Consider the following 26,527-nt stretch of genomic DNA (forward strand, 5'->3'; position numbering starts at 1 on the left):
TGGAAGCGTATTATTATATAAATACAATTACAATTCCTTATAAGGGAAAAAAATACCAATGAATAACAATTGAATGATTACCAATCTATATAATTACAATACCCTCCCCCTCTTTGCCTCGAATCATTGCACCAGATCGAATTGAATTAAATGATGACGTCACCCTGATGCTGCTCTATTTACGACCGGAAGCAACAGGAGAGCTTCACCATTCTTGCCCGATGAAGCTGATTGTAATTATCAGCGAAACGTCGTATTCAAATAAAAAAAAATGCTGTTGATTCTATCTTCAGCACAACGGTGGGCTAAAAAAGTGAATTATTTTGTCCTTTGAAAAACGTGACACATTTTTTACTGTTTGGCCGTGTCGGGTGGTGGAGGGTTACGACACATTTATAAATAAGGCGATCTGACCCCAAAACCTATATTACGTTCTACTTAATTAAATATACTTTTTAATACATGTTTTCTCCTACATCAGAGTGTAGTGTCACATTAAATACGCACTGCAATGACAATAGTTTAAATCGATTTGAAGCATGTTTTTTTGGGGGGGGAGGGTGGGTAGAGCTTTGTGACGTCATATTTGAGGGGGGGGTCTGACTTTTTATGACGTCGTGTGACGAAGGGGGGGGGGTCAAAATCGTCCAAAATCGCGTGACGTCATTTATGGACGGCCTCTGTATACAGTGTACATATACACACGGTGCGCTCGCGCGCACACACTGTGTGTGTGTACACTGTTAGCACAGTAGGGGACACAGATGGTGCATCGGCCAGTCATCTCAGTTGAACCATGGCACCTGAGTCTGCCCTGTGACCTCCTGCCGGCAGGAGTTCGACACTTGACCTGGCCTTAACGTGCACATAGCCTGGTACAAGCGCCATGGTGACATCACCACCACGTATTGGCGAATGGCAGTCGTTGTTTTTGTTAGTGTGTTTGTGTATACAGTGTATGTGCAGACTGTGTGTATGCTGGATATACATTGTGTGTACACAATACGTCTACACTGCGTATGTGTACAGTGTTTGGGTGGTCCGAATCAGTCGGGCGGCATTATCTTTTCATCAGCTCTGCAATGCTGTGTGGAAGCTACCTGGCCTGTCGCTCTGCATGAAGCTCCGGGTCTTCTCGGCAACAGTCATGCCCTCCAATCTGTAGGAATGTGAAACGTGCACCCCTCTAAATGGAACATCTGCGCTGGTTAGAAACACTGGCTGGCATGCCTCCACTCAGATTGAGGGAAGCCAAGTGGTAGCGCATTCTCGATTTATTGCAGAGGTTCAAGGTTCAAATCCGACAGGCACCCCTGGCTACTCCAGTAACATCAACCAAAATATGCACCGTCTGCTTAAAGAGTGGATGTAAAACATAATATTGTGTTATTCAAAACACATAGGTCTTTGTATGTTGGTGTCATTGTACAAATTTGGGAAATTCCAAAAATTATCCAGAAAATGCACAACTGAGATTACACATCAATTATCGCCCCTGACTGACAGACTCATGCCCACATGCAGGCTGGTGCTGGGACACCTTATGCCACACAGAGGCAGCTGCCACATAGGGGTGCTCTTCGAGTGTTTGTGATGAGATATGATACAAAACTCCGAATTGCTGAGGCAATTAAGCAAGTTTAACACGTAGGCTGTCGCGACCAACATCATCCATAAGATTTTTTTTGGGTCACGTAAATAGAAATTCGCTCTCTCTAGTCGTCTCGCCTAGCCTAAATCCCAACCCTGACCGTGTAACACCGATGGCGCTGACCGAGACAGTCAACAACTATCCGGCCGCACAATATCTAGCGAAGATGACAGCGACGACGACACGAGCACACTCACAGCACAGGCAGCGCTGAGCTCCCGCTATCAGCTGCTTTTATTGTACCCAGCGTGGCCTGGCTCCGCATTGGTCGCGCCTTTCTTCTCGAACCCTCTAGCAGGTTCCAGGGGTTTCCAGATAGGGTCTTCCATGACCCTTGCCCCAGTTCCTCCGCCCTGCCGACACACTCCGTGTATATGCTCACCGGCGTGTGTACTGTTTGTCCACCGCAGTTGCCGTTGCAACTGCAACCGGTGGACAGGCAGAGCAACCCCAACCCCGAGGAACACCACCAACACAAAAAAACTATTTACCCCAAAAAAAAACCTTGGTTGCAACACTTCCCGCGACCATACAGCACAACCGCAGCGTCTCCCGCGAACCATAACCACACAGCGCAACTGCGGCATGGGCAAGAACCCCATCAAGGAACGCATAACCGTGACGCCTCCCTTCCCCCATGAGAACCGATAACACAAGCCAAACAATATACACAACCCCCCCGAATCTCACCTTACAAGGGAGAGTCCGCCTTTACCAGAACATAGCTCACGTGAGCCGGTCCTCGACACTGGTCACCCCCACCTTGGCAGGGTTTTGCATTCCTTGGGATTCCGAGGAATGGGAACAAAAAAACAATGGCCTAAGGGCATGGCCCGTCCCTGAAATCCTAAGTAGCATTTAATCGGATCCAGCCCCTGACACTTTGCACACGGCAGTCACGGAAAGCATCAGAGACTCGGATCCGGTGCAGCTTGGGAAAATGTTGCCGGCAGGTCAGAGTGCTACGGAGGCACTGCCGGCACCCTACTGACACCCCGGCATTCTATGGCGATGTGGCTCGGCTGACCACACCTGAAACACTTGGCCGTGGGACCCCAGGGCGAAGGGGGCTTCGCCGGTTGCCAACCCACCCGCGGGGGCCTTCTCCCGTACGTCCCCAGGCCGCACACCACAGCCACCATGTCCTCCTCCCGCCACGGCCAAGCCTCCACTTTGGGCCAATGCTGGCGGGTCTCGTGGCCCTGAATTTCCCGGGCCACCTTATAAACACAACCCTGATCATGTAACACCAATGGTGCTGACCGAGACAACCAACAACTATCCGGCCGTGCAATATCTTGCCAAGACGGTATTGACGAAGGCGGCGAAGATGACAGCCACGACGAGATGAGCCCACTCCCAAAACTGACAGCCCTGAGCTCCCACTCTCAGCTGCTTTTATGCTACCCAGTGTGGCTTGGCTCTGCCCTGGCCGCGCCTCCCTTCTCGAAACCACTAGCAGGTTCCAGGAGCTTCCAGATGGGGTCTTCCATGACCCTTGCCCCAGTTTTTCTGCCCTGCCGACTAACCCGTGTATATGCTCACTGGCGTGTGTATTATTTGTCCACCGCAGTTGCCGTTGCTGGACAACAATCGGCGTTATTACACTACACTAGTACAGCAGACCGGTGTGTTGGAGAACAAATCGCGTAGTGGCGGGTTTCACCAAACATTGAAATTAACGCGTTCTTATTATGGGCAATTAAGCTCCAGATGAATGCAAATATTATCACAATATAGTGAATGCTTGGGAGCTTATTGGCTCTTACTCCTGGTTAGAGATCTACCCAACCCATATGTCCACAAATACTGGCTGCTCTTACTCTGCAGGTTGAACCTAGGAATTGAGTGTGCAACTTCACGTTATTTTAATTAAAGGCATGTGACAAAGGTGAATCTATTGGAGCTTCATTGTCTCAAGCTTACACATCTACCGGGTCTCCATTTGACTTTGTATTGTTTAAGAAGTCCAGCCACACCTCCACTCCCACAAACTACTGGGAGGTGCCTCGCTCTGCCTCAGTCAGAATTCTTCTCCTGCTACACGTTGCCTCCATCGGTGTGAAGGTCCGATTTTGTAGTTGAATCTTCATTTTCACATTTTACCGTCACTTCGTCGCTCTTCACTGCCGCATCTTCACATTTCACCTACGCCTCGTCAAATTTCACCTTGATACATTTTAAAGTGTCCAAGCTGGGATTTTCTTGTAGTTCTTATCATTAAGGATGGGCGCCTGGCAGCACTTTTGACTTTCACAAGCCTCTGCTCCTTGGGGATCTTCTGATGCCTGTGTAATGGGTTCATATTAGGCGCACACACTTCTTGGGATGCAACACTCATTTCTTAATGAACACAACAGTGACTCAACAGTTACTCTTACTTTACACATAGGGTGTGACCACCGACCTACCCTAGCTAAGACACACTTCTCTCTTAGCTACTCTAGCGTGACCCAGCCAGGTGGCTGCTGGCGGTCCGCTCACCGTAGGCCTTCTCTTCTTGGCATCTTCACGAGGCATCTTCATTCTCAGCACGGGCAGCCTCGAACCCCCTGAGGCTGCTTATATGGGCCTCGGCGTGCCCGGCCTCACCCCGGCCACGCCACCCTTCGAGCACCCTCTAGAAGCCCCCCTGCTGTCCACGTGCCCCCCGAGGTCCCCCTTGGCCCCCAGCCCCCCACTCGGATTCGGTCACGTGTCCAGCACTGGCCCTGATGTCATTCCCGCCTCCAGCCGGGATGACGTTATGTGTGTGTGTAGACCCACGTGATAGTAACGCAGTGACGTCACACGTGTGCGTCTGTACACAGCAGCGACACCACAATCATTACACCTGTGTTCTCTGGTGATTTTTAAGAGCAGGGGAACCTGAAAATTCCTTCCCACACACACTGCACATGAAGGGTTTCTCCGTGTGTTCTCTGGTGGATCTGAAAAACTGATGACTGTGCAAATGTCTTTTCACAGACAGTACTTTCTTTGGTGTTCTTTTAGTCTGTGACAAAGGTGCATTTATTGGAGCTTCATTGTCTCAAGCTTACACATCTACCGGGTCTGCATTTGACTTTGTATTGTCTAAGAAGTCCACCCACACCTCCACTTCCACAAACTCCTGGGAGTTACCTCGCTCTGCCTCACAGGCAGAATTCTCCTCCTGCTTCACGTTGCCTACATCGATGTGAAGGTCCGATTTTGGAGTTGAATCTTCATCTTCACATTTTACCATCACTTCTTCACATTTCACCTCTTCAAAATCCACCTTGATACATTTCATTGCGTCCAAGCTGGAATTAAATTCAGGTTCTTTTTTCAGCAGGGATGAGCTCATTGCAGCACTTGGACTTGCACAAGCCGATTTCAGACTCCGCTCCTTGGGGATCTTCTGATGCCTGTGTGTTCTGTGGTGTCTTTGAAGATGTGATGACCGTGCAAATGCCTTCCCACACACAGTGCACTTAAAGTGTTTCTCTCCTGTGTGTGTTCTCTGGTGGTCGTGAAGAATTGATGACTCTGTAAATGCCTTCTCACACATAGTGCACTTGAAGGGTTTCTCCCCTGTGTGTGTTCTCTGGTGTCTTTGAAGATTTGATGACATTGCAAATGCCTTCTCACACATAGTGCACTTGAAGGGGTTCTCTGCTGTGTGCTTTCTCTGGTGGTCGTGAAGATTTGATAATGTTGCAAATGCGCTTCCACACACAGTACACATGAAGGGTTTCTCCCCTGTATGCGTTCTCTGGTGTGTTTTTAGATGTGATGACTCTGTAAATGCCTTCTCACACACAGTGCACTTGAAGGGTTTCTCTCCTGTGTGCGTTCTCTGGTGACTCTGAAGATTTGATGACTTTGCAAATGCCTTCTCACACATAGTGCACTTGAAGGGGTTCTCTCCTGTGTGCGTTCTCTGGTGTTTTTTAAGATGCGATGATCGTGCAAATGCCTTCTCACACATAGTGCACTTGAAGGGTTTCTCGCCGGTGTGTATTCTCTGGTGACTCTGAAGAATTGATGACGTTGCAAATGCCTTCTCACACATAGTGCACTTGAAGGGTTTATCTCCTGTTTGTGTTCTCTGGTGTTTTTTAAGATGTGATGACTCTGTAAATGCCTTCTCACATATAGTGCACTTGAAGGGTTTCTCTCCTGTGTGCGTTCTCTGGTGACTCTGAAGATTTGATGACTTTGCAAATGCCTTCTCACACATAGTGCACTTGAAGGGTTTCTCTCCTGTGTGCGTTCTCTGGTGGTTGTGAAGATCTGATGATCGTGCAAATGCCTTCTCACACACAGTGCACTTGAAGGGTTTCTCTCCTGTGTGCGTTCTCTGGTGACTCTGAAGATTTGATGACTTTGCAAATGCCTTCTCACACATAGTGCACTTGAAGGGGTTCTCTCCTGTGTGCGTTCTCTGGTGTTTTTTAAGATGTGATGATCGTGCAAATGCCTTCTCACACAGTGCACTTGAAGGGTTTCTCGCCGGTGTGTATTCTCTGGTGACTCTGAAGAATTGATGACGTTGCAAATGCCTTCTCACACATAGTGCACTTGAAGGGTTTATCTCCTGTGTGCGTTCTCTGGTGACTCTGAAGAATTGATGACGTTGCAAATGCCTTCTCACACATAGTGCACTTGAAGGGTTTATCTCCTGTGTGTGTTCTCTGGTGTTTTTTAAGATGTGATGACTCTGTAAATGCCTTCTCACATATAGTGCACTTGAAGGGTTTCTCTCCTGTGTGCGTTCTCTGGTGACTCTGAAGATTTGATGACTTTGCAAATGCCTTATCACACATAGTGCACTTGAAGGGTTTCTCTCCTGTGTGCGTTCTCTGGTGGTTGTGAAGATCTGATGATCGTGCAAATGCCTTCTCACACACAGTGCACTTGAAGGGTTTCTCTCCTGTGTGCGTTCTCTGGTGACTCTGAAGATTTGATGACTTTGCAAATGCCTTCTCACACATAGTGCACTTGAATGGTTTCTCTCCAGTGTGTGTTCTCTGGTGTTTTTTAAGATGTGAAGACTCTGTAAATGCCTTCTCACACATAGTGCACTTGAAGGGTTTCTCTCCTGTGTGCGTTCTCTGGTGACTCTGAAGATTTGATGACTTTGCAAATGCCTTCTCACACATAGTGCACTTGAAGGGTTTCTCCCCTGTGTGCATTCTCTGGTGTGTTTTAAGATGTGATGACTCTGTAAATGCCTTCTCACACATAGTGCACTTGAAGGGTTTCTTTCCTGTGTGTGTTCTCTGGTGTGTTTTTAGATGTAATGACTCTGTAAATGCCTTCTCACACACAGTGCACTTGAAGGGTTTCTCCCCTGTGTGTGTTCTCTGGTGGCTCTGAAGATTTGATGACTGTGCAAATGCCTTCTCACACATAGTGCACTTGAAGGGTTTCTCTCCTGCGTGCGTTCTCTGGTGACTCTGAAGATATGATGACTTTGCAAATGCCTTCTCACACACAATGCACTTGAATGGTTTCTCTCCTGTGTGAGTTCTCTGGTGCTGTGTCAAACTTCCAGTACGATTCGTGCTGTTTGTATACTAGTAGCATTGTTTCCTTCTTGTACCGAGCTGCATCGAGTCCCTTTGCTCCATCAGACCAATTCTGCAGAGGAAGAGTCAGAGGAAGCGTCAGCTGCAGACAGAAAAACACATCCACACCATCTACGTCAGTATCAAGGCACAGATGAATGCATATATACACAGTCACACATGACTTAAACATCTATACTTATTAATATTTTCATGATATAGTGAAAATAATTCCCCAATTCATCACGCGGGCTGTTAAGGCACACAATGAGAGGGCCAATGGTCATAAATATGACTGGACACCCTAGTGTCTTCAAAATGAATGTTTACCAAAAACTCCAAGCACACAATTTCGGTTGTCTAGCTACGACAGGAATATTTATTTAAGAAAAAGTAGCTAACATAGCAAAGGCTGTTGAAAAGAATATTATTTGTATTATGCAGAAATGTATAAATTAATGTTCATTTGCAACTTAGAGGTGTGAAGCCAGGCTCAGATGAGCTTGAATGCGAGGATGAACAGATTTAACTTCAGCTGCATATGTGCAGTGTTAATTTCCTGACTGTTTCCATTCTTATAAAATCTTGTTCTGTACCTGAATTCCATGACGAAATGGGGCCTTGCATATGTTCTACAAAAAGATCACCTCAATGGGAAAATCTTGACTTAAAACTTGTGATAGTGGGAATTCATATTCTTTGGTTATTTCGGTAAAGTCACGTAGATAGAAAATAATAATACGAATAAAGTGAATAGAAGAAAAAAACGACTAATGTAGACTGTAGCCTGGTTCTTAACCTCGGTGAGCGTACTGACAGTCTATAATGTAGACTGTAGCCTGGTTGTTAACCTCGGTGAGTGAATTGGCAGTCTATAATGTAGACTATTGCCTGTTTTTTTGACGAGACCTTTGCAATGGACAAGACCTTTGCAATGGACTAGACCTTGGCAATGGACACTCACAGCTTTGTATGTAAAAAAGTCCAGGCAGCTTCCACATATTCTTTGGTTTTTTCGGTAAAGTCACGTATAAAAATAAAATAATAAATTAAATAATAGCATACGACGTTTCGATTGCAACACAAGCAATCATCATCAGGTATAATGAAATAGCGACATAGAATATAACCAGAAAACTATAGACAGACATATAAGCAGACAGATATCAACAAGATACATAGAGAGAGCAACCCAGGTACAGAGAGAGGTGATACGTGACTTTACCGAAAAAACCAAAGAATATTCCTGCAGTCACGAAAGCTCCAAAATTAAGAGCTTCCACATAGTGTTACAGAGCCTAATGAAAGAATGCTGCTAGACTAATTTGAAGTGAGACTTTGGATGTCAAACCAGAGCTGGTCGTGAACACATTAACGAGGTATAGAAGCTCCTCAACCATGTGTAGAACGACCTGATTATTCATGGAGAGCTGAGCAGGTGCAGTGCTGTATGACATTAAATTCCCAGGGAGGTGTTCTTTGGGTCTTTCGGTAAAGTCACGTCACTTAACCGAAAGACCCAAAGAATATGAATTCCTGCAGTTACGAAAGCTTTAAGTCAAGATTTTCCCAAGGAGGTGATCTTTTTGTAGAACATATGCAAGGCCCCATTTCGTCATGGAATTCTCCAAGTACAGAACACGATTCTCCAATTTAATATCATTGAGTAGCCATGACCAGATCATCAACATGCGTAACATGGTTGACCAGCAGGGGACAATCCCTTGACTATAACCAGGCATCGATTAGCGTATCATTGTTACTGTATGAAATGAAATTTTTTATAGGGCCATTGTGAGCTTCTCAAAACACATTATTTGAAAATGCTACGTAATGTAATGCATGGGGCCAGAGAGAATTTCAGCCACAAGCCAAATTGAACAGGAAAGGGCCCTGACTCCTGGTCATGCAGCTTTAGATGGGTCTGCCTAAAATCATAAAAATACTCAACGAATGTGAACAGAGGCAGAGACATCGAAAACAAAAAAAACAATCCCAAACCCCAAGCGCCTCTTTATAGTACTATAGGTCGTAATTACACCAAAAAAGCAGAGATCTAGTTCCTGCTGAAAATCCGTACTCCTGTGCTATAGCTGATGGACAGAAAATACAGCAGCCCCTTGAATAGCGCGGAGGTTACATTCTTGGAAAGTGCCGTGCGAAAGCTAAAATGCCGATATTTAACATTTAAGCCTTACCTAAATAATGGGGTTAGGTAAACGGCATATAAAATATACATCACAATTGAAATAAGTACTGTACTGTATTCCCAATAAATGAAATTAATGAAATAAATGTGGAGAAACCGTATACAAAAAATTCCAAGATGAGTATAAATGTATATAAATAAAGCAGACTTACTGTGTTTTTTTGAGAACCAAATTGCGCCAACACAATGAAGCATACACACATCAAAAATTCCATGCGTACTCAAGGGTAAGTTATTATGTTTTTCACACAATTTTTTGCTTACCTGTTCACCTTCAACACCTGTAACACCTGCACACTCCAACACCCCGCTGCTGCTATATTTTTCTCATTTACCACATTATCCTTACATATGAAGTGTTGTTGAAGACGCGTGGACAACGGGGTAAGGCACACGTATTTATTTACACAAAGGGCTTACAGTACTAGAGGGATGTATCGGCCCCCTCACCCGTACAACTGGGAATTCACCCCTAGCTAGCCTTCCTAGCTGAGTCCTCCGCTAACGGGCTAGGGGAGGCTGTCTGGCCCGACACTGGTTAGTCGGGCTACGGTACCCGGAATCCCAGAGGTCTGACTCTGGTTCCGGGACCACGCCACTGGCTCCAGCCTGCACTGCCCTTACAAGGGCGGCGTCCCAGGGGGAGTCCAGGGCCTATCTGGCTGGTCTTCTCTCTTCTCTTAACTACTCTAAGACTGAGCCCCGAGCTCTCTGGCTCAACCCTTTTTATACCCCGTTAGAGGATCGAAACCCCCCTCACGCCGTCCAGTACGGACGTCGTTGCGGGCACCACCCCGTGTGCTCACGGAGACCCCGCCCACTGTGTCTGTTTTCCATTAGCCCCTATGTAAACAGCCCTACACAAACAGACCCTCTGTAACAGCCCTACATCACCCCCCCCTGTACAGCTCGCAGCCGTCCCGGCTGCAACAACTTTCAATAAAGGTTATTCAACCCCTGGATCCCCGCGTGTGCCTTAAAAAAACGTTTTGAACGCTAACTTGAAGGAACCAACAGTAACAACAACAACAACGACAATGACAACAACAAAACCCTCAACCCTGAAAGGGAACAATCCGACGCACCCCCCCCCCGAATAAATACGGATACCGTAAGAACGAGCTATATACAATATGTAGCGAAGCCACAATGCACACCAATGGGCAGGGGACACCCCCCCCCCACACAACACACAATGAACACAACATATATATACAAATCTTGCGGTTCCTCAACAGTCTGCGCATTTTTGCGCGTGTCCTTGCGGTTTCACAACAGTTTGCGCATTTTTGCGCGTGTCCTTGCGGCGGGCCCCTCACACGGGGGAACCCCGGGTGGCGGACCGTCAGGTGGCAATCGTCCGTCCGGGAGCGGGGCCTCCTCTGATGCCTCGTGACTGTTGGTATCCCCAGAAGGGGTGGTCGGGCGTGAGCCCGTCAGTCTCGATGCACCTGGAGGTGGCACGGCCGGCAAGGCATTAGGTGAGCGCGGTGGGGACGGACCTAGTGAGTCGGTCGACCCCCCACACGTCTGGCCACGCATGTGTGAAGTGGGTTTGTGTGCCGCGACGAAAGGTTTCAACCGAGAGGGGTGCACGAACCATCGCCGCTTCCCCCAACGAATGCGCACGCACTGTGGTCGCAGGACCTCGACCACTTCCACAGGCCCCCGCCACGGTCGCGCCAGCTTTGGGGAGGTAGCCAGGGGTACTTGGGGACAGTGCAACCATGCCCTGTCCCCCGGTTTCCACTGTATGACATGCGCTCGACCCAACCTGAGGCGCTCGTTCGCCTTTTGACGGAGGTCCGAGTTTAACCTCGCAGCATCCCGTGCCTCTGTTAACTTAGCCAAATTAAATTTGACGTGGTCAGCCAATTTTGTTTTACCTTGCTGGTCGGGGATCTGCAGCTGGGCGCGAACAGGCGGGTCGGGTTCGCGACCGTACATAAGGTAAAAGGGGGAAAACCCCGTAGCCGCATGGGGTGCCATCCGATATGCCGCCAAGACCCCCTGAATATGCAGGTCCCAATCAGTCTGGGAATCTGAGACCTGCTGTGCCATCATTGACGAAATGGTGCGATGCAGGCGCTCGACCATTCCGTCAGTCTGTGGGTGATACGGGGAGGTCCGAATTTTCTTTGTGCCTAAGAGGTCACAGACTTGTTTAAGTAATTTGCTGGAAAAATTTTTACCCTGGTCGGTCAGCAGCCGTTCCGGGGCACCTTTGTCCAGGACGTATCCCTGAACAAAGGCGTCCACGATGGCTGCTGCCGACTGGTTGGCAAGGGGCCAGGCCATGGGCCAGCGCGTAAAATACTCGACACCTGTCAGCAAATACTTATTGCCCCTGGGGGTGGCGGGAAATGGGCCCAAGATGTCCAGCGCGACCAGCTCATTTATCCTGGACACCTTGATCGATTGTAAAGGCGGGTTAGACTCCCGCGCCGGCGGTTTCCGCTGCGCACACCGCGGGCATGAACTCAGAAGATCCCCCACATCCTTTGTCATACCAGGCCAAAAAAAATCTAGCTGTATTAGTGCGAGGGTCTTTAGAGTCCCCAGGTGTAACAGGCGCTCATGCGCGGCCCACACCACTTTGCCTCGCAACTCCGAAGGGACGACCAGCCGATGTCGCTGTGATTTTGCGTCCCAGTGCATGAGCAGACCCTGTACCATTTCCCATGCACCCGAATCACCTTTCACCCGGCCAGCACCCCCGACGCGACGACGCCACCCGAGGAGGGAGGTGTCCTCCATTTGGAGGCGCCCCCACTCAGTGACGGGCAACCCCAACAGGGAATCCCTTCCCTGTTGTTCGATCGAATTATCAGCCAGTGGCTCGTCATCGTCGGTGGCTGCCAGGATCGGGACCGATGCGTCCCCTGAAGGTCTGCAACGTCCCGACCCCAGGAGGCATGCACATTCCGAGGCGGTTGGCATGCGTGACAGAGCGTCCGCGTTGGTATGGCGAACGCCCTTACGGTAAGTGGTCTCAAAATCAAAATCCTGGAGAACCTCCAACCATCGAGACAACTGTCCCGATGGTTGTTGAACTCGCAGGGCATACTGTAGTGCCGCATGATCTGTGCGGACGGTGAAATGCCGACCGTACAGATATGGGCGGTATTGTTGGATGAAAAAAACAATTGCCAACAGTTCTCTACGGGTAACACAATATCTCTGCTCCGCAGGAGACAACACCCGACTACCGTATGCGACCACCCGTTCAACGCCATCAACCACCTGGGAAAGCACACCCCCAATACCCGTGTTGCTCGCATCGGTGTCGAGCAAAAAGGGTTTCGAAAAATCAGGGTAGATCAAGGGAGGGGCTTTCACCAGGGCGTCCCGAAGGGAGCGGAACGCAGCCTCCTCCTGTTGACCCCAGTGGAAACGAACCCCTTTAGATGTTAGAGCGTGCAGGGGTTTTGCAATTGTTGCAAAATCAGCAACAAACCGTCGATAATACGACGCGAACCCAATAAAACTCCTGACCTCTCCCACTGTAGTGGGAGTCGGCCAGGAGCTGACACACTGCGTTTTGGCGGGATCGGTAGCAATACCCGAGCGTCCCACGATGTGCCCCAAATAACGCACCGAATCACGCAACAAATGGCATTTTTGGGGCTTAAATTTCAAATTAGCAGCCCGCATCTTTAGGAAAACTGCCCGCAACCTCTGGAGATGGTCATCAAAAGTTTTACTAAAGACGATAACGTCATCCAAATAAATGAGGCACGACTCCCATTGCAGTCCAGCCAAAACCAATTCCATCAAACGCTGGAAAGTTGCCGGCGCTGAGTGCAAGCCCATCGGCAACCTGTTGAATTGAAACAAGCCGTGCGGTGTACGAAAAGCAGTTTTAGGCTTAGACTCATCATCCAGAGGAAGCTGCCAGAATCCCGAAAGTAAATCGAGTGTGGAAAAGAATCGCGCTCCCGCCAAAGCGTCAAGCGATTCATCCATCCGAGGGAGCGGGTATGCGTCGGCAACCGAAATTTTATTAAGACGCCGGAAGTCAACGCAAAACCGCAACGAACCGTCCTGCTTTTTAACCAGGACGATCGGCGCTCCCCAAGGGCTGGTGGAAGGAGAAATGATGTCCGCGGCTAACATGTCATCAACAGCCGATTTGACATGTTCCTTTTCGGCGGGACTCAACCGAAACGGATTTTGGCGAATTGGCGCGCTGTCACCCGTGTCAATATGGTGACGCAGCAAGTGAGTGCAGCCCAAATCATATTTATCTCGACTAAAAACGTCGGAAAATTCTCGCAATAGCGTTTTAAGTTGTTGACGCTCTGAATCGGACAGGTCCGTCGATCCCGCACAAAGCGCCTCGAGCCACCCTTCATCGCTGTCCGAACGCGGTCGCGACGCAGGGACAGTGTTGACGGAATTTACGACGGGCTCCTCACACGGCACCGGCGTTGCGTGAGCAAGCACGGTCCCCTGTGGGAGCACCACCGTCTGCGAGCCCACGTTTAGGACCGCGATGAAGGGTTCACTATCCCCTCTCACTATGGTCTGGGCCGGTAGTAAATCAGGTCCACTAACCCCGGCCCTAGACGGTCCCAACAGTACCCCTTGCGCCCCGGCACCCTTAACGAGGGGCCGCCGAAGCTTCAAGGGCACCAACATTTGCGTTCCCGGAGGAACGCGTACCGTTCTCTCCACGAACGCCGGCACCGTCGCGAACGCCGTCCGAGTCGCAACTGGTGATGGCAGGAACGCCATGCGTCTGCCCGATGGAAGCTCTATGCACCCCTGGTCGATCAAAATTACAATCGGCATTTTGGCCAGGAAGTCCGTCCCCAGCAGGCACGGAACCGCCAGCGACGACGAAACAAAAATCGGCCCAGACAATTTAATTTCCCCAATACAAATTTGGGCACGAATTTGTCCGATGATGCCAAGTGAGCCCCCGTTAGCCGCATAGAATGGTACGTTAACAGGCATCAAAGGACGGCTCCGGACAGGGAGAATATTGTAAATTAATTCCGAAATAATAATCGCCGATGCCCCCGTATCGACCAGGATGCGCACTTCCACCCCGTCGATATATCCTACAACGGCCGACGACCCCGACGATGCGGCAACCACACGATCGGCCAGCACGGACCACTGGCCGGGTTCGATATGGGTACCCGGAGTGGTGCGTGATGGTGCGATGGTGCGTGATACCGGCCCCCCTCTCGTCGCGGTGTTTGAGTGCGTGACGGGTGTGTGTGTGGGCCAAACGTGTGGGGTGCCGCGACTCGCCGGTTTTTGACGGTGGAGCTTGGGATGAGGCCCGTCGTCCCGGTGAGGTGTCGTCCCGCGCTGACGAGGAGAGCGGCACCCCGAGGCGACGTGGCCCCGGACGCCGCAGTTATAACACCGCGGGAGCGATGTCGGAGGTGACGAGTGGTCGGAACGGCCTGACCCGTCCTGGCCCGGCCGTGCACCCGTCGCCTGTTGCCGTCGGTGGTCGACGGCGTAGAGTTCCTCCGTCGGAAGGGTGGCTGCAGCCACCGCACGCCCCGCCGATGCCCTGCTGGCTTTGCGTCGAAGCGACAGGAGGTTTGCGTGGAGGAGCCGCGCTGCCTGGAGCGATGTCATTTCCGCGTCCTCCTGTGCGACGACAGCGATGTCTAGATCGTCGGCCAGGAGGAGTATCTTCTCCGTTACCATAGCGTCGATGCCGTCGTCATCCATCCGGGGGAAGGCCGACTTGGCCATCGCCAGGAGGCTCGTTCGGTACGCTAGGGGCGACTCCTTCTCTCCCCGCTTGCGGTCGTAGAACTCTTGTCTGCATTCCGCCGACGGTCCGTAGACCCCTCCCAGCAGCTGCAGCGCCATCGGTAACGTGGAGCGCCTTTCCTTGGGTGCCGATGTTAGGGCGGCAAGCGCGTCGCCGTCCAGGAGCGCCGGCAGGGCGCTGAGAGCTTCTTCGTCCGTCCATTTAGCCATCTCCTGGTGGGCGAGGAAGCGTCTTTGAAAGCCGCTCCAGTCGCCCTCTGCGCCCACGAATTCTTTAAGCGGGGGCAGCCTTTGGTGTAGCGCAGCGGCTGCCGTGGAGTCCCGTGGACTGCTGCCTCCCCGACTCGGCTGCGTCTCGGCGCGAATGGCAGATGGCATCGCCTGTCGCAGCTTTGATGACGCGCCCTCCTCCGTCGTTGATGCAGCAGCCCCAGCGCGGCCGATGTCGGACCCCAGGTTGAGGTTGGCCACGCCCCTAGCGGTCGCTGCGTCGATGGCGGGAATTTCAAAATTTAAATCTTCAGAAATGGCGGGAAGACGCTCCACACGCCGGTTCCTCTCGCCCCGCGGTGGACCACCAGCCGCCAGCCGTGTGATGTCCCCCAGCGCAGCGGCAGCGGCGTAGAGCAGTTCCGCCAGCCTCTCATGAGCCAGCCTCAGGTCGTCTCCCCGCTGCTCCTCTTCATGGCGATGCTCCGGTAAGCCCGCATCCGGCCCCGGCTGCACGTCGTCTAGTAGAGCCATCTCGGGCTCGGCAATTTCGGCGGCGTCCTCCGCCCGCTGTTCCCTGGCTCGAGCTGTTTGGCGCGTGTCCATGTTCTTGGTACTTCTGACGCCAGATGAAGTGTTGTTGAAGACGCGTGGACAACGGGGTAAGGCACACGTATTTATTTACACAAAGGGCTTACAGTACTAGAGGGATGTATCGGCCCCCTCACCCGTACAACTGGGAATTCACCCCTAGCTAGCCTTCCTAGCTGAGTCCTCCGCTAACGGGCTAGGGGAGGCTGTCTGGCCCGACACTGGTTAGTCGGGCTACGGTACCCGGAATCCCAGAGGTCTGACTCTGGTTCCGGGACCACGCCACTGGCTCCAGCCTGCACTGCCCTTACAAGGGCGGCGTCCCAGGGGGAGTCCAGGGCCTATCTGGCTGGTCTTCTCTCTTCTCTTAACTACTCTAAGACTGAGCCCCGAGCTCTCTGGCTCAACCCTTTTTATACCCCGTTAGAGGATCGAAACCCCCCTCACGCCGTCCAGTACGGACGTCGTTGCGGGCACCACCCCGTGTGCTCACGGAGACCCCGCCCACTGTGTCTGTTTTCCATTAGCCCCTATGTAAACAGCCCTACACAAACAGACCCTCTGTAACAGCCCTACACATATAATCAGGCCTGCATTTTTGCCACAAAATTCATTCACTTCCGGCTCCTTACTGTCCTCTCTGCACACGCACAGCTCACCTCTAATATACTGCAATATTTCATCACGGGACCTTTGCCAGTACCAAAATATGATAATAGGTTTCCCCCGTGTGGTCAGAATGCAAACAAAAACACTCTGATAGAAAATGCATGGTCTGCTGCTGAGGAAGACTGTTGTAAAAGGTTTGAAATGGGTGTAGCCCAAGGGTCATAAAGAAGTGGCCGGGGCTAGTGATGTTAATGCATGTTAATGTGAAATCGAAGAGTGGTGCAATCCAAAGCGGCTTCCCTACAAGACAGAGAAGGGTCGAGGCTCTACCTGGGTAAACAACAACTACAACATTATGGGAACCTCATTTGGCAGTAAAAATATGATAATTTGTTTTTTACCCTTCTATCTGGAAACAAAACTGACACCTTTTTACAAGGAGTCATGTTTGCATAGACCGCAATACCTGCAGTCATAATACAAACAAAAGACATAACTCTGATAATGTGCACTGTCCTTGAAGTTGATTGGTCCACACCTGAGACGGCTTTCCTTAGAGCCTAGTCTCACATGGGTTGGACCAGATGATGCCAAAAGTGCGCCAGATGACTGCGGGTGACTGGCTGCGGGAACTGGTGGCAGGAATAATGGGGGCCACGTCGCTCGTGGAAGGGCAGGTGAACAGGCGGCAAACCCGGATTCTGCTGGACACGGGGGGCGGTAACGTCACTCGTGAGTGCAACACACTGCAGCGTGGTCGGGGTTGACGTGAGCTGCCTACAGGCCCCGGATCGTGCACTGCAAACTGAAAGTGGAAGTGGGATGGGACTGCTGGGGAGGGTCACCCTTAAGGGTCGCCTCGGACACCAGGTGTGTAACCAGGAGTTATACGTGTCGAGCGTGTTATGCCACGAGCGTATTGCAGGTACCGACCTCCTGGAAAAGTTGGGGCTCAGCGTGCAGCCCCGCCGGCGATGCGCCACCATGGAGGGCAGCGGGGAGCGGATTCCTTTCTTGGGACAAGAGCCGGGTTGCTCTCGCTTCGAGCCCGTGGCCGCTATCCTGGCGTCGGCCGTCACCGTCGGCATTGGTGTTCCACTGGGTTTTCCGTTTTTCTCCCAAACCTAAACTCAAAATATAGTTGGTGGTGTTTCGATTTAAAGCTTTCGTGACTGCAGGGATTCATCTTCTTGGTTCTTTCGGTAAAGTCACGTAGAAAGGAAGTAATAAAATAATAAAAATAAAACATAATAAAACAGTTCTCACGACGTTTCGGCCACAACGCAAGCAGCCGTCCTCAGGTGAAAACCAGGTCCGTCGAGGCGACAGAGTCTGAATGAAACAGCACACGGGCTTGGAGCATATATATAAGCTGGGCGCATTGACAAAGGAATTTGCATATCAACAGGAATTTAGCATATTTATGGGAAATGCAGGAATGTGATTAGTACTGCATATGCATGTGCATTATGCAGGATTAACAGCATCAAAGGGAGCTGCAGTTACTGCTGCTGCAGCAGTTGCTGCTGCTGCAGTTTCTGCTGCTGCTGCAGTCACTGCTGCTGCTGCAGCTGCTGCTGCTGCTGCACATGCTGCTGTTGCACTTGCTGCTGCTGCAGTTGCTGCCTTATCCATTTTAATATAACACTATGTATTATTCTACCCACCCTAATGTGTATCATACTGCTATATGTTTACTGTACAATTACGACACCATACATTACTCTGCACACTGCACCATGCCAGTGAGTGGAACGCGGTCTGAAAGTCACCGTTAACGTGAACACAATCAGTTAAGATCCGAAATGGTTTATTACGTCCTTCCAATGATTGCTAAGCCAGAATCCATCTTCTCGGTTGAAATTGTCTCTGTGTTTGTATATGTGGATCGCCTCATGAACGAATCTCTCATGATAGCCAGATGGCTTGCAGAGAACCTCTGTCTTGGAGAAGTCAATGTCATGTGAGCCCACTGAATTGTAACAGTGATCTGCCACGGCTGAGGTGTTTGTCCTACCGTGTTTCAGGTCTGCCTTATGTTCACGGATGCGGTCCGAGACATGTCGTTTGGTTTCTCCAATGTAACTGCTACCACAGAGGCAACTTAGTTTGTAGACGCCAGGGTACTGTATGTCTGGAACCACATCTTTTACAGACGGGACCAGATCACGGATTTTATGTACTGTGTTGAATCGGACCTGGATCTTGTGTTTAATCAGGATTTTGGAGATCTTTTTTGTGACCCCAGCAATGTAGGGTAAGGTGATGGTCTTGAAAGGCTCCTCAACAGGATCCTTCTTGATGGTTGGAGTGATGGCTTTGCGGATTGTGTAGTCGGAGTAACCATTAGCCTTAAGAGCTTGGCGTACGTGTTTGAGTTCACTGGAAATGTGTTCATGGTCGGAGATGCATTGGGCTCTATGATATAGAGTCTTGATGAGGGAATTCTTCTGGGATGGATGGTGGTGGGAATCCGGTTTTAGATAAGCATCCGTGTGGGTGGCTTTCCTGTAGACAGAGTGGCTCATTGAACCATCAGGTCTCCTTTTGATTAGGACATCCAAAAAGGGTAGCTTGCCATCATTTTCGACTTCCATGGTGAATCTGATGGCTGGGTGTATGGAATTGATGTGGTCGAGAAATTGGTCTAGAGCAGGCCGGCCATGTGGCCAGATGACAAAAGTGTCGTCTACGTACCTCTTCCATAAGGTCGGGCGTAGAGTGGCAGTCTGGATGGCGTCCGTCTCAAATTTCTCCATGAAGATGTTGGCTACAACCGGAGATAGGGGGGAGCCCATTGGGGTGCCCTCAATTTGCTTGTAGAAGGTTCCATTCCAGGTGAAGTATGTATTGGTTAAGCAGTGTCTCACCAGGGGGGGTACCCCAGCATTCAGTCCTTGATGAACCAAGTCTTCAATGATTGCGATGGTGTCAGGCACAGGCACCTTGGTGAACAAGGAAACCACATCAAAACTGACAAGCAGGTCGTCTGGGGACAGGGCAATCCCCTTGATTGTCGATACCAGGTCAGTAGAGTTTAGTACTGCAGAGGTGGTTTTTCCAGTGAAAGGCCGTAGGATTTCGGACAAAAAACGAGCCAGTTTGTAAGTGGGGGAGTTGATAGTAGAGACAATGGGACGAAGAGGTGTATCTTCTTTATGTATCTTTGGCAAGCCGTACAATCTTGGTGGCCTGGCTGCAGAGAGAACTGTTTGGTCTGATCAATTGATCAATTGATCAATTGATCAGACCAAACAGTTCTCGTTGAAACCTTCTGCAGCCAGGCCACCAAGATTGTACGGCTTGCCAAAGATACATAAAGAAGATACACCTCTTCGTCCCATTGTCTCTACTATCAACTCCCCCACTTACAAACTGGCTCGTTTTTTGTCCGAAATCCTACGGCCTTTCACTGGAAAAACCACCTCTGCAGTACTAAACTCTACTGACCTGGTATCGACAATCAAGGGGATTGCCCTGTCCCCAGACGACCTGCTTGTCAGTTTTGATGTGGTTTCCTTGTTCACCAAGGTGCCTGTGCCTGACACCATCGCAATCATTGAAGACTTGGTTCATCAAGGACTGAATGCTGGGGTACCCCCCCTGGTGAGACACTGCTTAACCAATACATACTTCACCTGGAATGGAACCTTCTACAAGCAAATTGAGGGCACCCCAATGGGCTCCCCCCTATCTCCGGTTGTAGCCAACATCTTCATGGAGAAATTTGAGACGGACGCCATCCAGACTGCCACTCTACGCCCGACCTTATGGAAGAGGTACGTAGACGACACTTTTGTCATCTGGCCACATGGCCGGCCTGCTCTAGACCAATTTCTCGACCACATCAATTCCATACACCCAGCCATCAGATTCACCATGGAAGTCGAAAATGATGGCAAGCTACCCTTTTTGGATGTCCTAATCAAAAGGAGACCTGATGGTTCAATGAGCCACTCTGTCTACAGGAAAGCCACCCACACGGATGCTTATCTAAAACCGGATTCCCACCACCATCCATCCCAGAAGAATTCCCTCATCAAGACTCTATATCATAGAGCCCAATGCATCTCCGACCATGAACACATTTCCAGTGAACTCAAACACGTACGCCAAGCTCTTAAGGCTAATGGTTACTCCGACTACACAATCCGCAAAGCCATCACTCCAACCATCAAGAAGGATCCTGTTGAGGAGCCTTTCAAGACCATCACCTTACCCTACATTGCTGGGGTCACAAAAAAGATCTCCAAAATCCTGATTAAACACAAGATCCAGGTCCGATTCAACACAGTACATAAAATCCGTGATCTGGTCCCGTCTGTAAAAGATGTGGTTCCAGACATACAGTACCCTGGCGTCTACAAACTAAGTTGCCTCTGTGGTAGCAGTTACATTGGAGAAACCAAACGACATGTCTCGGACCGCATCCGTGAACATAAGGCAGACCTGAAACACGGTAGGACAAACACCTCAGCCGTGGCAGATCACTGTTACAATTCAGTGGGCTCACATGACATTGACTTCTCCAAGACAGAGGTTCTCTGCAAGCCATCTGGCTATCATGAGAGATTCGTTCATGAGGCGATCCACATATACAAACACAGAGACAATTTCAACCGAGAAGATGGATTCTGGCTTAGCAATCATTGGAAGGACGTAATAAACCATTTCGGATCTTAACTGATTGTGTTCACGTTAACGGTGACTTTCAGACCGCGTTCCACTCACTGGCATGGTGCAGTGTGCAGAGTAATGTATGGTGTCGTAATTGTACAGTAAACATATAGCAGTATGATACACATTAGGGTGGGTAGAATAATACATAGTGTTATATTAAAATGGATAAGGCAGCAACTGCAGCAGCAGCAGCAAGTGCAACAGCAGCAAGTGCAGCAGCAGCAGCAGCTGCAGCAGCAGCAGTGACTGCAGCAGCAGCAGAAACTGCAGCAGCAGCAACTGCTGCAGCAGCAGTAACTGCAGCTCCCTTTGATGCTGTTAATCCTGCATAATGCACATGCATATGCAGTACTAATCACATTCCTGCATTTCCCATAAATATGCTAAATTCCTGTTGATATGCAAATTCCTTTGTCAATGCGCCCAGCTTATATATATGCTCCAAGCCCGTGTGCTGTTTCATTCAGACTCTGTCGCCTCGACGGACCTGGTTTTCACCTGAGGACGGCTGCTTGCGTTGTGGCCGAAACGTCGTGAGAATTGTTTTATTATGTTTTATTTTTATTATTTTATTACTTCCCTTCTACGTGACTTTACCGAAAGAACCAAGAAGATAGTTGGTGGTGGTCAAACAGCCCAATGCAGGACCCTCCTGAAACATAATCTTTAACTGCTAAGTAAGAAATTAAGGCAACTCCTATGACTAATTGGGAATGGGACGCATGGTGTTGGACCAGATGACGCCAAAAGGCGCACAACTCAAAGACAATGCACCATCAGAGAGAGAGACTAGGCTCTAAGGAAAGCTGTCTCGGGTGTAGACTAATCAACTTCAAGGACAGTGCATACATTATCAGAGTTATGTTTTTTGTTTGCATTATGACTGCAGGTATTGTGATCTATGCAAACATGACTCCTCGTAAAAAAGGAGTCAGTTTTGTTGCCAGATAAAAGGGTAAAAAAACTATTATCATAAAAATAGTTGTTCATCGGTCTAAAGGGTGCATCAGCAAAACCAACCCGGCAGAACGCTCCCGAATTAGAGTGCTGAGACTCATTGTGGCTATGTACTCGAGTGTGCACCATGGTGGCTGGGAGATGTTAACTGCCTCTCCTGGTTTACAAGAGGTGGTGGGTTCGATCGCGACCCCTCCTGTATATTTGGAGTTTGCGTGTCTCTCTCTCTCCCCGTGGTCGCGTGGATTTTCCTCCGGATCCTCAGGGTTTTCCCCTCCACATTAAGAGTCAACATCACCACGCGTTTAGAGTATTGACCGACAGACATTTCCACACGTTGATAAGCCACTTTGTTGTGGGAAGGTCGCTTCAGAAAACAAGAGCGGTATAGCAGCTGAAGTGGGCTTGGCCTGGTAAGATATAAAAAAAAACTGTAGAAATATTTTAAAGAAACAAAGTTTCAAAGTAGTGAGCCAGATGAAGACAAATTAAACTTAAGCAGAGAATTAAAGCAAATGCAATCAGGCGAGGGCAGGAGGCAAGGCCCCGCATGGCTAGGCCCCGCGTTGTAATGTTCCAACCTGGACATCGATTCCATCCTCCCTGCTACTCAATTGATATCCCTACGAGAGGAGCGAGGCTCTACCTGGGTAAACAACAACAACAACCACCACAACAACAACAACCACCACAACAACAACAACCACCACGATGTCAACTTCTCACCTCGGATCTCAGTGAGCGCGCGCGCGGTGCAGCTGCTTCCGGATATATCGTGACGTCACGCGGCAGCAGGAGGTGACATGACGTCACTAGCGGGGTTCATTACACAATCCCCTCCCCCAACGAGCAGCTGTTATTGAATAAATTATGTTAATAAGTCGGGTCCGTGTGGGGAGTTTGGGCTTGGCTGCTGAACCTGTTGCAATGAACTAGCGACGGTTTTCATGAATAAATTATGTTAATAACCTGCCAGTGACTGGGCGTAGCTTTTCCCAAAAAAGGATTTTTACTGGAACGGAAATCGAGTGACCAACTAAACGTGACGTCACGCTCAAAAGCGCGGTCGAGGGGGGGTTGGGGGGTTGAATACCTTGGTGACATGACGTCACTAGCGGGGTACAGCTCTCCCTGGCGTCTCGCGCCGACAAGTTAATGAGTGGTGACGTCAGAGAGCGAGGTCAGGGTTAGAGTTTAAGTTTATTTAGATTACATTTCTATTGTTGCCTCTCTTGAACAGAGACCCCTTGGGTGTGTGAGCTCAACAACAACGTGAACATTATTGTGTGTGTACACTGTGTGCGTGTACACTGTGTGTACAAACTGTGTGTGTGTGCACTATGTGTGTACAAACTGTGTGTGTACACTGTGTGTGTTTACAAACTGTGTGTGTACACTGTGTGTACAAACTGTGTGTGTGTGTGTGTACACTGTGTGTGTGTACACTGAGTATACAATGTGTATGTGTACACACTGTGTGTGTGTACAAACTGTGCGTGTACACTGTGTGTACGAACTGTGTGTGTTTGTGTGTACACTGTGTGTTGGCACAGTCGGGGGTACAGGTGATGCATCGGCCAGTCAGCTAAGTCAGTCGACCCATGGCACCTGAGTCAACCCCGTGCACATAGCCTGGCACAAGCGCCATGGTGACGTCACCGCCACTAAGTGGCGAATGGCGGTTGTTGTTCTTGTTACTGTGTGTGTCCGGCAAAACAACCCCCTACCTCCTCGTGGTGCCGGACGGGCAACGTTGTCGTGGACAGTGCTGTGGGGGGAGGGCCAATTCCTATTAGACTTTCCCCTGGGAGCTCTGGACGGATGCGAGAGCGTGGTACTCCCTCCACCTTCAATAAATCACAACTAAACCACGTCTAAGATATCTAATTAATAAGCTTGTGCCGGAGGCCCCGGGGGGACAGGTGTCTATGACGTCTCCTGCTTAAACCCCATCTGACGGAGCTAGGAGATTGAATCTCTACCTCGAGAAACAACAAAAAACCACTACGGATGGCCACGTGGAATGTGCGAACGCTCACTGCGGAGGAGAGGCTGCCACTCCTCTGTCGGGCACTGGACCGGTACCGCCTGGATCTCTGTGACATTCAGGCGGTCCAGTGGACCGGCTCCGGCTCCAGCCACTATGAGGGTGGACAGTCCTCTGCTCAGGGCAGGAGACTACTAAACAACAGGGAGTGGCTCTTCTTCTGAACAAAAGAATGAAGGCAGTGTGGGAGCGTGGCGGTGAGGTGTGGAAAGCTATGAGCCAGGCTACTTTGGGCTCGCCTTCCCATCAACCGGAGGTGAGGAGTGGTGGTTGTGGTTACTTATGCCCCCACTGAAGACGAACATCTGTGGAGAGATGCAGGCAAGGCCGATGTGTCAGATGCCTTCTATGACCTCCTGTCACAGGTGCTAGCTAAAGTGGCCCCTCGGGATAGAGTCATCTTGTTGGGTGACTTCAATGCCCGAGTTGGTCATGATACTGGCACTTGGTCTGGAGTGATTGGAAGGCTTGGGCCAGATTAGCTCAATAACAACGGCAGGAGGCTGCTAGATTTTTGTGCAGCCCATGGGCTTGTAGTTACCAACACGCTCTTCCGGCATCGGCGCATCCACACAACAACATGGATGCACGCCGGGTCCAAGCAAGAACATCTGCTGGGCTACATAGTGACGGACCAGCGGATGCGAGCCCATGTCCTTGACACCAGGACCTACCGTGGAGCTGATCTGCCCTCTGACCATCGACTTGTCATCTGTAAGATGCGCCTGCCATTCTTCCACTTCGGTGGTGGGTGTACACCCAGGACCCCATTCCAAACTAAGGTGGCCTGACCTCAGCTAGCTAATGAAAGTTGCAAGCGAGAATTTCATCATCGCTTGCGGCTGGGGTTGGCATCGTCCCCCACTCCTCCAGATGTCGAGGGTAAGTGACTCATGCAGGTGCAATGGCTGCTTAAGTACGCAATCCAGACCTCCCCAGAAACCCTGGCTGACAGAGGTGTTCAGGGTAGTTGAGAAAAAGCGACAGACCCACTCTAATTGTCTACAGCATCCCACGTCAGAGAAGGAGGAGGCTTACCGCAGCCTTCGCTTGGACGTTCGGAGAGCCGTGAGGCACTGCAAGGATGGGTGGTGGTCGCGGGTTGCTGTGGAGATGGAGTCTGCCTCAATGGCCCGCGATCACAAATCCCGATTTAACTCCATCAAAAAAGTATCCTGCAGCGCCACACCTTTTACCATCATTTTGGGAAAAAACGGTGATCCAATTTCCGACTGCCAGGAACAGGTTTGCAGATTTGCTGAGCATTTTTGTGAAGTCCTGGGGGAGGGGAAATCCCTCGACATGGGAAACATCGTGGGACAAAGTGGAGATGACCCTACGGAGGCTGCGGTGCCCCAAATATTTGAAGAAGTCACCCCCTGTGAGTGGCTGGCTGAGGTGCCATCTGTTGAGGAAGTACTAAAGGCGATCCAGAGTCTGAGACCAGGAAAGGCACCGGGCAGAGATGATCTCCCAAGCGAAATGGTGAGGGAGGGTGGCGTTTGTGCACAGACAACCCTACATGATATCATAACAACAGTCTGGACCACGGGACGGGTTCCGCAGGACTGGAAGGATGCCCTGGTGGTCCCCCTATTTAAAAAGGGAGCCCGCACAGACTATAACAACTACAGGGGCATCTCACTCCTCAGTGTGCCGGGAAAGGTCCTGGCAAAGATTATTCAACATCGCCTTGCTAGGCACGCTGAGGAGAGGCTTGTGGAGCCTCAATGTGGTTTCAGGAAAGGGTGGTCCTGCACGGATGCCATATTTTCTCTCCGTCTGCTACAGCAGAGGTATAGGGAATTCCAACAAGACTTACATCTCTGCTTTATTGACCTGGTCAAGGCCTACGATACCATCAGGAGGCCTGGGCTCTGGGTTATTCTTCGTGCTTTCGGAGTCCCTGACCCTCTGCTCACGATAATTAGGACCTTCATGATGGTGAGTGGGCCTGGGTAAAACTGCGTGGCCCGGGAGTCGGAGCCATTCGCTGTACACCTTGGGGTGTGACAGGGATGTCCTCTCGCTCCGACATTATTTAACATCTATTTTGACCACGTAGTTCGTGAGGCCTTCAATAGCTGTACAGAAGGAATTTCCATCTGGTACAGATATAATAGGAGGCTGATCGATGCTCGGGTGCGGCCAAGGGATGGCTCCCTATTGCTCAACCATGTTATGTATGCCGATGATCTGGTAATCGCTGCTCACTGCTGATAAACCTGGAGCTTGCCACTAAAAGGTGGGGCCTTACCATCAGCCCCACCAAATCTAAGCACCTGCCAGGATATTTT

At 50.1% G+C, this 26,527-nt stretch overlaps 2 pseudogenes; one reads left to right on the forward strand and one right to left on the reverse strand.

Annotated features, from left to right (window-relative positions):
• Positions 1 to 26,527, forward strand: part of LOC133361554 (uncharacterized) — a 173,658-nt pseudogene that overhangs the window by 30,162 nt on the left and 116,969 nt on the right.
• LOC133361555 (oocyte zinc finger protein XlCOF6-like) lies at positions 4,333 to 22,923 on the reverse strand (annotated as a pseudogene).

This window comes from Lethenteron reissneri, unplaced genomic scaffold (genome assembly GCF_015708825.2).
Source record: "Lethenteron reissneri isolate LAM-NWPU_2019-01 unplaced genomic scaffold, ASM1570882v1 scaffold_114, whole genome shotgun sequence".
Classification (NCBI taxonomy): Eukaryota; Metazoa; Chordata; class Hyperoartia; order Petromyzontiformes; family Petromyzontidae; genus Lethenteron; species Lethenteron reissneri.